General features: G+C 42.8%; 1 protein-coding gene across 11 annotated transcripts in view; it reads left to right on the top strand.

The window, feature by feature from the left end:
- Nucleotides 1-13,071, top strand: part of LOC122618299 — a 48,013-nt gene that overhangs the window by 3,467 nt on the left and 31,475 nt on the right. For all 11 annotated transcript variants that reach the window (XM_043794644.1, XM_043794641.1, XM_043794648.1 and 8 more), the window contains exon 2: nucleotides 9,729-10,143. The gene's annotated coding sequence lies outside the window, so the exon portion shown is untranslated. The remainder of the gene's footprint in view (nucleotides 1-9,728; nucleotides 10,144-13,071) is intronic.

The following is a 13,071-nucleotide window of genomic DNA, read 5'->3' as shown; positions in this document are numbered from 1 at the left end:
ATTCCAATGATTACGCCAGTTGCATTTGGGTAATTGATAGTTGGCCACAGCTGCAGTGCTCCACCGGGCGGTTGTGTGCCCCTATTCCCGCCCAGAGTTCAACCCACACCTCTCTAATGGCCATGCAACCACTTGCGGACCACTTTGTCCACTTGTCCGGACAGCAAACCGACAAACAAAAAAAAACCCTGTGGAACAACTTGAAATGTTTGTGTAACCCACGGCGAAACAAACCCGAAACACAAAACCAGAGAGGGCAAAACATGCGGCAGGCGAAGCTTTCAAATCACATAACATACAACACCGAAAATGGGTGGGTTATACTGCCCCACTTGAGGCACTCCTCCTCCAGATGCCGCCTCCTTATTCCCGATCGATATATGGTATGGTATATGGTATGGACATACATATGTACCTAATGAGCCGGCGGGCAATGTCGTTGGGCATTATTAACATACGTTTGGTATGGACATCCCGTCGAGTTTCAGTCTAGCTGGCGTTTAACCCTCCAAAGAACCCTCTGAGCCAAAGAGGATTACTTGAATTTCCCACACTGTATATATACGGGTATTAACATAATGTAATTCCATGTTGGTAATTCCTTAATTAACAAGTTTTGATGCCAATTATAAAAACATTACCGTAACATTCATACTCTGTCGCGTTGTCGAAGACTTTAACCCTGCAGTTTCTTGTTGCAGTTTCTGAATTATGCAATTTGCAACCTTCTGTGGCTGCAATTGCAACTGCAGCGAGATTGAATCGAATGAGGTAGGAAAAGAGCTGAATTACAGCTGCCGAGAATGAGATTCCAAAGTTGCATGACTGGTCTCTGCTGCACTCCGCAGCTTAGTGAACAATGTAAATTGCGCCATCCATCGCCACCTTCAAGGTTCATTCTCAGCACTGCCCACCACCCAATCCAAATAAGGAAAAAACACGCCAACTTAAGGCTAGATATAATGCTGTTTATAGCATTATGGATTTGCGTTTGGACCTTTAGGTCCTTTGCCTAATTAATTGCCAGCTAATTGGGGACACCTCCCCCAGTTGATTCAGTGTTGTCCTGCCACCGGCCAAACCCAATTTCCAGCTGACCCCATTTTCCAGGACCTGACCACAGGAATTAGGCCCAATTTGGTAAATGAAGCGTGTTAAAAATAAACATTTCCCCTGTCAATATTCGTTGGCTCTTCACGGCACACATTTATTGGCTTCATTTGCCTATTTTGGGGTTGCATTAGAGTGGTTTTCCTTCTGTGGGGAGTGCTTTCAGTGCTTTGTTTCGGGTTTTCAGTGTTTCAGGGAAAGGTTTTTGTTTAATTGAATTCTGTTCCTTTGCTCTGGCAACGGGAAAAAAGTGTTGGCCAAAAGTTTTTGACAATTTACCAGATAAGCGAGGCAGGGGAAATGGTTTGATGGCGGGCAGGAAGTGGAGGCGGGCGGAAAATTTAGAGAAAGCACTGCCAGCATAATGACAAAAGTTTTTCCAACCGCCGGTTCACTTTTTCTCCCATTTTCGCACTGTAAACTGAGAACTGAAAACCCATTGGGGAAGCTCTTCTCGCTTTGTTTTGGTTTTGTGTCTGGCTTTTCATTGAATTTCCTTGTAGTTACCGGTGTGTGTGTACCTCCTTGTTCTCCATGCTTTTCGTACACGGTAAAAAAAAAAGTTCTTAAATCAAAGGATCTGATTCTGCAAGTCAGAAATCCAACTTACAAAATATTTACGAGTTCCCTATGAAGCAAAATGCATCTTCTAGTTACGAAGCAATCCTTATGCCTTATATTTTTTCTCAGTGCATGCGTCCTGTGGTGTCTAAGCTTTTTCGCCAGCCTGCATTTCTAAGGGTTGTTCCTTTGGCTTCCATTCCATTGCAGGGCAGCCTCTGCAAAAGTACAGTAGTACCGGCAAGGGCAACCAAGAACCCTGGGAACTGTCAAAGGAGGCGGGATTATATTGGTAAAGATTGAGGAGGGAGGTGGTACAGAGGGACAGGGGGACAGGGGGACAGAGGAACCCACGGACGGCGACCCTGCCAAGTGTGAAGTGTCTACTTAAGGTTGAGTCAACTTTGATTCTGCCTTTCTTGCTTGGCTTTGTCTCCACGGTCCTGAGGCATTTGTAGTTGTCACGCCTGCTGCCCACAGACTGCAGTCTCAGTCTGCATTCCCCAGCTGCAATCCATCTATCCGTACAGTGCAAGAAATTTGTATATATCTTGATAAATTTCCATTTTAAATCTTTGCATAGGAAGGGCTGGCATAATACATATGCATTAAGAGTATCATATCAATCCCAGCGTTTATCTTAATATGTAAGGTTTTAGCTGAAAGACATCCATCCGAGTTCTGACTTTTGCGAAGTGCATCTGCACGTTTCGGTTGCAACTTCAACTGCTACATCAGTGTGGCACTTTATCTTGACAGCGACAGGCGACGCGTGGCCATAAATCAATAATCTTCTGCCCCAAGCAGAAGACACCCTGCGAAACCTGCGATGTGACAGGAATCAAAAGGCGAAATGGACGAGAAGGGATCCTGTGGATCGAAGCTTATTTTGAGTCACTGCTGCGGGCTGAATGCAAATTGGAGCATTTGGGATTGTCAGTCGGATGCAATTGGGATAACTAAATGGGGATAAGTGTGGAGGGGGAATTATTTGATTGGATATCATAAGGGCTTGGTTACAGCACGTATTAATATGCTGCAAAGGAAATAAGGAATATAAATCATATTGCCTTGTCACGCTCATTTAAATCTTGTTAAAGCATTCTGTATAGTCCAAAGCCAAGAGCCAAACCAAATATCACCGAAGCACTTTGCAGCGTTTTATGTATTTAATAAGCATCCGCTTGTCCAAAATTTATTTAAATCAAGAACAATTCGCTTTAAAGTTCCTTGAACTTGTGTGCGCCCCACTGCAGTGGCCATTAAAAATGTATGTCCACTCAGCAGTTATGAGAGTGTTCCACATTCGAAGCCAACCTTTGTGAACATTGTGTAGAATTATATACAAATATATATGTATATTTTGTATGTATGTACTTTTTATGTGCCCAGACATTCAATCAGCCCAATGGTAATGTTTGCATTACGGCAGGATCCAATTAAAAGCAAACAAACAATGACGAGTGACAGTTTAAATGGGCACACTCACTGGGATAAATATGCATTAATTAAATCGCAAGAGGAGTTCAAATTTGTCAAAGACAAAAACACCATTCAGGCGTGCAAACAATGGAATTTAAATGAACAAATGCACAGATGCACCTACGCAGTCTGAAATAAAAAGCGATGATGATGGCGCAAAGTTCATGTGCAACTAATCAATGAATGGCAGATGAATTAGAAGCTGATAAGTAAAAGTGTGCCTCTGTGGCGTGGCGATAATGCTAGTGCTGTGCGAAAATTGCCATTTAATTGCTGTGAATCAGCTGATAAGCGGCAAGTCAACCCAACTCAACCCAATCCAACCCAATCCAATCCAAGTTCAGTTCTAGACATCGTGACTGTCACGAGGATTGCACAAGTCGGGCGAATGAAATCGCAGCTGGGCCACACGTAAATTACCCACTTTGCGGGGGCTTGCAAATGCAGAAGTTTTCCATTTTTCCATTTTGCGTCTCAAATGTTTGACTGCACTTGACTCGAGTGGGAAAACAGCGGCAGCGCAAACTTGGGAGGGAGGCGGGAAAAGGTGGAAATTGTGGGTGACTGACTGAGTAGTTTACTCTCCAGCCAGCTTGGCAATTGCCACAGCTTTGCCTTTTTGCACTCTAAGCGGATTTGTTGCATTTGCCTTCCATATACATACATATTCCCAGCCGTGTGTTTGTTTTGTTTAGTGGGGAGAATGGAAAAAAAACGCAAACTGCATTGCAAATAAATGGAAAATCTCGTCTCCATTCTCCCTGCCTTTAAATATTATGAAAGATTCTACTGCCCGGTGTGTGCAAAACCTTAAAAGTTCAAAGTCGCCAAATGCTGAACTTTGAATGGGGTGCCAAAGTGGTTTCAGTTCTGTGGGTGGGTGTGAAATGGAGCTGTTTGAACTTGCAGACGAAAGCGATTACGAATGGAGATTTGTGTAAATATTTGTTGGCCAACGGAAATTGGGGTTAAGGGATAGAATATATACATGTAGATGGAGTAATGCCATTTGTGGCTTGGAAATATACCTTTGCTTACCATTTTTAAAGTCGCTCTCGGTTAGAAATAAAAAGTGTTAAACGATTGTCGTGTTTATAACCAGTTTTCATAGCTAATGAAATGTAATAGGTTTTTTCTGAGTTAGTTATGTTCTTGTCTTCAACTTGAAAGGTTTATAGGGCCATATGTAGGTGTAGATTTCATTGATTAACAAAATGAATTGAGAGAAACTTAATATTCCCAGGTGGCACCATAATATTTACAGCCATGTGTGTTTTCCCATTGAGCTTAGTTATCCAAACAAAAAATAGTATACGTTTTCCATTCTCATATCAGCTTACAATACAACATTCATCTGCACCTTGATAGCAGCGTAGTAGAAACCTCCATTAGCCAAATTATACTTTCCGCATTGGTGAAGAATACTTCCCATATCTCTCCCTACCTACAGATAGAAACCACCAACTATTTTTGCTATCTCAGCAATCTCGGCAATCGTGCATTACACGACACTTGTAGGAAGCTGCAAATGATCTTTGTCACATTTAACACGAAAAAGACAATATCGAGGTTGGAATGATTATTGTTTTTACTTTTTATGGACTGTTCAACTTTTGCTTTCGTAGGGCCAGAGCGTTGAATCCCATTCGGCCACGCTTTAACTGATGATGTACTTTGTACTTTTTTTCACTCTGTTGACATTGTCACGCTCTCACTTGCCGAGAGGGGGGAGTTTTGGGAGCTTCGACCCTCGGCGATCTTAGTTTCGTCGTTCCGTTCCACGCTTTATTTTATTTTATTCCATTTCCATTTATTTATTTTCGTTTCCAGTCTCTGCAGTTCGCTTTCATCTGGCGACGGGTGAAAGGGGTTAAGAGCGCGCAGCTTGGCGACCAGATGTCTGCCACGCATTCGTCGTCATTTATCAAAAACGTCATGGGGATGGGGAAAAGGGGCAGCAGGTGGAGCTGCTCTTCTGGGGGAGATCACCAGCTCCAGGAGCATTGGTCATGGCCACGGCATCTAGTTGTTGTCACCGTCTTTGTTACGAGTTTTTAATTGGCTTACTTTATAATCTTGAAACCGTGTTAATCGAGTTTGGTTAATTACAAGTTTTAGTCAGTATTATTTATGAAGCTTTTTATTTGGGCTGAGTTTTCATCCCATTTGACTGTTTCTTTATTAGTTCTAGGCATTACATTTTATAATCAAAACACTTGTTAGATGGTTCCCCTTATTTTCACATCCACTTTACACAAAGCTCTTAATTTACATCAAGCTGTTGGACACCTCTTTTCGAGGGTTTGCGGTTGTAATCCTTTTTGCGCCTCTGGGATGTCACTTTTTGGGGTCATTCTATGCCCAAGTTGATTCAATTTGCAGTTGACATTTCATTTCAACTCGTTGGCTGACTCGGATATCGACCGTTGTCAAGTGGACAAGTGGAGGCTTAAAGCACGAGTTCCGTTTGCCTGTGGCTTGGATACTTTTTTCTATAGAAAGCCCTGCCATCTACGGACGTGGCCTTTTCAGTCTTTATGGTTAGGCTCTGCGCTCTCCATTGGTTGGAAACTGTCACTGCACTGAAAAATTAACAATATATTTGCTGTTGCAATGGTAATAGTAGTAATATTAGTAAACCCAAAGCATTCGCAGAAATTTGCTTTAATCTATCTGAATCTGCAATCATCGTTTGAAATCCATTTTTCCCAGTGCAACTTTGTTCATCTCTCCTGCTCAATTAAAAATTCTTTGTGCACTGGCCACGAATCGCACTCCGGCGAAGATTGAGATTGACTTGTCCCAACATGGACGGCCTGAGAAGATGTGTGCTCCACCTCCCGGGGGATTTTCCTGTCCATCAGGTGGGTCAGTCCATGTGGCATAGAAGGCGAAGGCGAAGGCATATGGTAAATGCAGCAAAGGGGGCGGGGTCGGTCACGCAAGGCGGCAGTTAGAGGAAACCCTATTAATGTCAAGTTCATTGCCACAATCCATCATCTGAGGAGAAAGGGGAGGGCGGAGCAGTGGATGGATGGTGCACATTGCTGCTGGAGGATTTATTATTATGGGCAATATTGTGCAAGCTGCAACATTTCATTAGCTTGGCCAGCTCCGATGGAAACTTGTTTACAGTGAGTTCCGTCTTTGTTGGCGGATTTGTCCAAGTTGGTCGAACTTGATATTGGACAGACTTGATTTTGAACTGAATATTTTGGCTTATCTGCCGATAAGAGCGCGTGATTTAGGCCCCAATCAATAATTGTCGTTCAATAAAATATATATACCCCATGTATAATTTGGTGTATCTTATCTGGGTGCCACGTGCTGCCGCGTCGGCAAGTCAAATTCAATTTGACAGCCTCGAATGTGCAATTAAAATTGACTTGCAACACGTACTTTGCTGCACTCTTTGCCACTCACCTGGCAGACCTTGGAAAAGCAATTTTCCGCAGCGACAATAAATTATGAGCTTGTCTCTAGTGAAGGAAAGTGGGAGAAGGAAAGCTGGGAAGGAAACGGAGTGGAGCACAGGACTTGTGAAAGTTGGCAGAGGCCTCATTTTATCACCGCCACTTTGCATGTTCGTTTACTTTATGTATGGGTAACGCCCTGAAATGGTTTACCTATACCTTTTATGTAGCTTAGCTATTTTAGTGCTGCATTTCTTACGGGTTTTTCAATTACTTTAATGGCTTTCGTACCGATTCCAATTGTAATTGCAACTTGGCCAGCTGTAATTATTAACCCATGACGCTGGGGAATCTGGTGGGGTATTTGGCAATTAAAATCGACGCCCCGCCTCCATTTAATGTAACACTTACATGCTCTACTGCGCGGATAATTTACCAACATTTTTGCTCAATCTATTTCGCATGCCTAACTTACTGGTATTGTTACTATCATTATCATTCCGATTTTCGCACTGCCGCAAAATGTCTTGGCAACGCGCATTAACGTGGCTAAAAACGGCTTATTGCGGGCTTAACTGTTGATGTGAGTTAGAAATACTTTTCCCGATGGCCGTCAAGTTGTGATGATGGGGCATGCAATCTGATAATTCAGTTGATTATGAGCGGAAAATACGTGGAATGTCTTGGGAGAATCAGAAATTGAGAAGCACTTAGCAGATAAGTTATAGAACGAATTCTATCGCTGGGAATTAGCTTTTGATTATCGTACAAAGACAATAGAAAAGTTGATGTTGAGGTTTCAGAGTGAACAGTACTTTAAAGTAGTTTCGTATCTTTATTACCTCTTGTGTATGTGCAATGGTTTTTTCTATTTCCTACGTTTACTCTACCACCTAAAATGCGGCTGTAATTTTAAACGACCTTTCAACAAACATCAAAAAGCCACCCACCTGGCTCACTTCACTCCCCATTTCATTAGTTTGAAAACCAGAAAAAGAACGTTTCTAACATTTTCCCACCGCCAGTCGCTTTTTATTGGTCGTTCCGGAGTTCGGTGGACCAGACAGCCCACCTAAAACTTGGTAACTTGGCAACTCGGCAACTTGGCAACCTGGCTCTTAATAAGGAAAGACAGCATCGCATTGGCGGCGAGAACTTTTCTGCTCTGAAACCAATTTCTGGCGTTACATCTGCTCATCTGTGTTTCAGTTTCAGCCTGGCTTTCGGTTTTAGTTTTGGATTGGGCAGCTGTGTCTACTTCTACTTCTACTTCTGCACCGTAAAAGGTCATGAAAAAGTTGTTTACTTCTTCCTGCTCAGACATCGCAGCTTATGAGGCCATAAAAAGCCAAAAGAATGGTGAGTGTGATGGCGGAGAAGACCAACGCCTAAGCGGATTCGTAATAAAACTAAAACACGACATGTATGTAACTCGAATGTGTTTAACACGTGAAACTTCAAATGAAAAAGGCCAGCGCTTTTGTTAATTTTTTGTATTTAGCATGTCTTGTAAGCGTTACAGTGGAAATCTTGATCAAGTCATGTCGATCGGCCTTGATGCGAAGAGCACTCAAAAAAAAAGAAACAAACCTCTTGACGCATTTTTGTGATTGAAAGTTATGACATCCAATAATTATAATCAAGCCAACGAGCTGTTGTCGCTGTTGCTGACGCTGCCATGATTTATACGCATCTCGAAAGCCAAGTTGGTAATCACACTTGGCTCGAACCGACATCAAACCGTTAAGAGCCGACGCAACCGCACAGACCTCTTTTACTGATTCAAGCTTAGTGCCAATAAACCCGGCCAACTAATGACATAGGCTTTCGGCCAAGAGAAATCTGATTGATTGTAATTAAAGGCCCCGCCAGACAGCAGATTCTAATGCCAACTTATTGGCACTTTCAGCCAGCATCTAGTTTACGGATCGCAAATGTCAAGCGGCAATTGGCGGATGATTGCCTGTTGATTATGAGGAGGATTCGGGAAATGGGTTTCAAAAAGCAGGCAACTTGGCCAGAACGACCCTGTTTTCATACACACTTCACTATGCTAGTAAAGCTAATAAAAGTGGGAAATAACGTTGCATAATTTAGAAATAACACTGATCAAATTAGTAATAATCAATGAAATAATTTATCTTCCATTCGTGACTTTCCCTTTCCATCCCACTCTCTCTTACCTTACCATATATCAGGCAAGTAAGCTCTTGCGGCTATTACCTGGTATCTTCCACAACTTCGCGACCTGCCTCAAGTAACTCAGTTAACTCACTTAACCCGACTCGCATTTCAGTTACATTTCTTCGTTTTGTTTAGCCATTTGATGATTACACCCACCACGATTTTCTCACGCACCGTAAACGAGTGAAATTGTTGAACAACCATAAATTAGACAATTACAATGCGCTGAATGATTTTCAGCTGGAGTTGTAGGCGTCAGCAGAAGGCGGGGGAAATTTATGAGCTTACCTTGAGTCCCCAAAGAGCCCCGAAAAAAGACATTTCGTGGAGTTTGTAGGGGCAAATTAGGGCGACACATTGATTACCCCCCAAAAGCTAATAACATTGTTATTGTTGACTGATGACTGACGACTCCAGCTACTGGAAACGCTGTCTGTTTATCAATTGGCCGGACTTTCTCCCCGGCTTTTGAGTTTGGTTTCAGTCGATTGGGCTCGTCTTGAACTCTGGCGTGCTTGTGTTTTCTCCCCTTTCGCGTTGCTGCAGCTCCAAATGAAACTAATTGCTTCCGTTTGCAACATTTCACCTTCAATTTTCCAGCGAGAAGCAGAGACCCTACGGCAAATCCCTCGGAGGAGAGTCCAAACTAATTTCGTATGCCCCGGAGGGGCACCTTAAAAATGTGGCAATTCTATTGGGTTTCGTTGGCCAGCTTTCGGCTGTTTCTCGGTTCATTGAACCTCCAGGTGCACAGAGAAAAAAAGGAATGATTGTGATGAATAAATGATATTAACATATGATGCGTTATATTCACTGATTGTTCAGTGTGAAAGAGTGCGAAATGAATGATCCATGTACCTACAATGCTTTAAAATCAATTGTATATTTAAGTAGTAACCAATTTTATACTGTGTATTTTTGCATTTTCGCTCTCTAACTCTTATTTGCGTTGTTTCTTCGATTGTTTTTTTTTTGCAGAAATTTGCATTTTCATCTTGCGCAAAAGGCAAGCCAAACACACAAAAAATGCTGACACCGATGAGGCCAGCGGTGGGTTGATTGGCTGACAACCACGACAACGTCCACGAACGAGAAGAAACAGCTAGACACGCTCCAGTGCATCGAGTGGGAGGAAGTGGAAGTGGCAGTGGATTTGGCAGCGGGGCAGTTGGAGCAGCATCACCTGGCCCCACTTGAGTACGAACAAAGCTGAAAACAGCTGAAAAACTGCAGAGAGAGCGCACTACAAACATCCCGCCACAATGACAAATGTTTGGAGCGGAGCCAGGCTTTAGGTGCAGAGCAGGTTTAATCAAACAACAAAGGAAACAAAGGAGGAAGCGAGGAGAAGAAGGAAGGATACCATATAGCACCTGAATTGGACAGGAGAAAGGTGAGTCCACTTTTGGCTATTGCCCGGCAATAAATCCAAGTGCTCAGCGGGTTTATTACGAGATTACTGCAACTGTGGAATGTTCATAAATTGCAATTAAACACCCCATATATTAGTGTTAGAAAACAATTACACCTTGAGATACATAAAAACATATATATGCATAATAAAAGTCGTATATTTTAAGATTGCATTACTCACTTTAATAGTATTTACCGCGCTTTTCCATAAACTGAACTTTATGCATGGCTCAACTTATAGCTGATGAAGCATAATCCCATCTGACAACTCGCATGCTCAGGATATGGAACACTTGTTCCATAAGCCGTGGCAACTCCCCTTCCCAGAGCTGCCACAACTGTTTTTTGAAAGCCCATCTCATCTCCCAGTTAGGCCATAAAAAACTGGCTAGCACATACACACGTGGCGAATCCTTAGCCAAGTTTGCGGATCCCTGGACTCCTTAATTATGCGCACATGAGACTCATTCGGGGAAAACACACGAGGACGATGGCGCCACGTTGAGGTTTAGTTTATGTGGACACCACTCGCCGAGGGCCGCTACAAGAGTTTGGCGTAATAGTAAAAATGATCTAATACCTACTTCCGAAGTGAACCCGATATAAAAAGTAAACTAAAATGGAAATATTTGAGGAAATGTAGCATATGGAGTAGGTGGCTACCTGAGGTGGGGAGTATGCAAATGTTGTGCCAGCATCCTGGCAGCTCAAGAATGGTGAGCCGCCATGCCGGCGACAACAGTTTCCAGCCGCTTCCAGGCCACTGACTCAGTGGCAGTCATTTGTCAGGCTTATAAAAGTCAATCGGCTCGATTATGCAAATGGAATCGGATCGATGTGTGAGGCTCTAAACACTCTGATGCGCTGCGGACGTATCTCAATTGGTTCTGGTCTGGGATCTGTTGAGTATGTGTCCTCTACTCCTCTGCTCCACTGCTCCTCTGGTTATTCAATTTAGCAGGGCGCATCCTTTGAAGACCCGTTCGCTGGGGCTGGCATATCTGCACTTGCACGTAGGCACAATCCAGTTTGGGTGCGGAATTTCAGAGGTGGGAGATCGCGGACTGCCGGAGTGGGATCGCGAAGCCCACTCTTGGGGGCCACCGCGTGCAGACTTACCAACTTCTTTTCCCACCGTTTAATTGGCATAATTTGTCTAACAAGACCAGCAAACCACAGACAACACACACACAGCACACACAATGCACAACACACACACACAACATTGAGAACAAGCAGCGACAACTCGTTTCGCATTCATCGCCGCTGCGGTAAGGCGACCGTATCAAAACATCTTGAATTGTTGTGTTCTTGTTTAATAAGTGAATGTTGTTGGCTGTGTTTTTTTTATATTGCTCTGTTCCTTCGTTAGTTGTGTTACTAACCAGGCCTACGCGGAAAATTGTGAGTCTACAAGACTATAGGTATATAAGTCTGTGTGCCAGACAGTTGTCACGACCAGCGAAGGTTGGGCTTGGAATCGAAATGAAAGAAAGACAACTAACTTAGTTGACTACACAAAAGCTGGGGAATAGTTCTAGGAAGCACGGCGACTCTTTGTGAAGCAGCGTCCAAGGTTGATCTCTAAATTAAAAGTCATAGATGTAACTAGAATGTTGACATGGAAAATCTGGAAACAATACATGAATGAACTTACATCTTATATGATTACAAAATGTATGTCAAAGGAAGTTGTTTTTTGGGCGACACAACATCTTTAATAAATGCGGAGATTTTAGTTGTTTCTGATGAATTCAATTTACAGTACTATGTAACATCATCAAGATAGCTTAGTTATTTACTTAGTTATATGTTATAATAAAAAATACAAAGATCTTTTATAATTGTAGGAAATAGAAGTCGAGAGATTTTATTATTATTATTATTATTATTTTAATATGTCTCTTGTTAACCCGGATCTGATTGTTCACAGCAGTGGCTGTGGTTCCCGACATCATCATCATCATTATCATTTCTGCTGTTCCGATTCCTATATCCATATCATATTAAGCATCATTTTCCTGGCGCCAACTTTTATTTCGTGTGAACTGGCGGGCAACTCCAAGACCTCCCAGCGGGGGTTCCCATCTCCCCTTCACCTTTTATATGGTGTGCTATGGTATGGTATAGTGTGGTATGGTGGAGTACCATCCACAGATCCCGACGCGTAGGTAGGTGGCTCCACTAATTGCTGCCAATCTTTTGTGCCCGCCACTCCACTCCACTTGCACCCGGTGTGCCACTGCCATTCACAATGGGGCCATCATTTCATTGTTGACATTGTTTTCTTGTTCACGCTCAAGAGACTGAATGTTGACGCAATTATAACACATGGCGTCGTCGCTGGCTACCTGCTGCTCACCTGGTCACCCGGCCTCCTCCTCCTCCTCCTGGTGCCCACTGCCAGGTGCCATGTGCCAGTCCCTCCTCCACCATCTCGCCTGGATCACGTGTTTGAGCTAACGAGTGCAATTTAACATTTTGCCGAGTGCAATTAACATTTATGCAAAAATTACAGAGACAGGGGTAAACTAGTTTTTTGTCATTTGCCAGGCGCAAATTGCAAATGATGATCGTTATCGTTCTGATCGGGGGCATTTAGCGCTGATTACAGTGTTTTAATGGGCTGTCTTAATCCGTATTCATGCTAATGATAATGGTGACAGTTATGCTGAGAAAGGTGGTGCGGCTGAATGGATTCTCCTCCGTTTTATAATGCAAATTACTCGGAAACTGTAATGGATATTGTGGTTCACAAATGGGAAGAGTATGAATCTTTTCAGAGTAAGAGCAGTTAGACTATATTATAAACTAGAAATAGTCTTAAAAGGACATACTGAACCTTAAAGGATATTAAAATCGATGATTCTCTATAAGTATATAGTATATAGCAACGATATGGGCTATT

This window comes from Drosophila teissieri, chromosome 3L (assembly GCF_016746235.2).
Source record: "Drosophila teissieri strain GT53w chromosome 3L, Prin_Dtei_1.1, whole genome shotgun sequence".
NCBI classification, from domain to species: domain Eukaryota; kingdom Metazoa; phylum Arthropoda; class Insecta; order Diptera; family Drosophilidae; genus Drosophila; species Drosophila teissieri.
The sequence above is the reverse complement of the archived record's forward strand: the minus strand, read 5'-3'. Positions and strand labels throughout refer to the sequence as shown.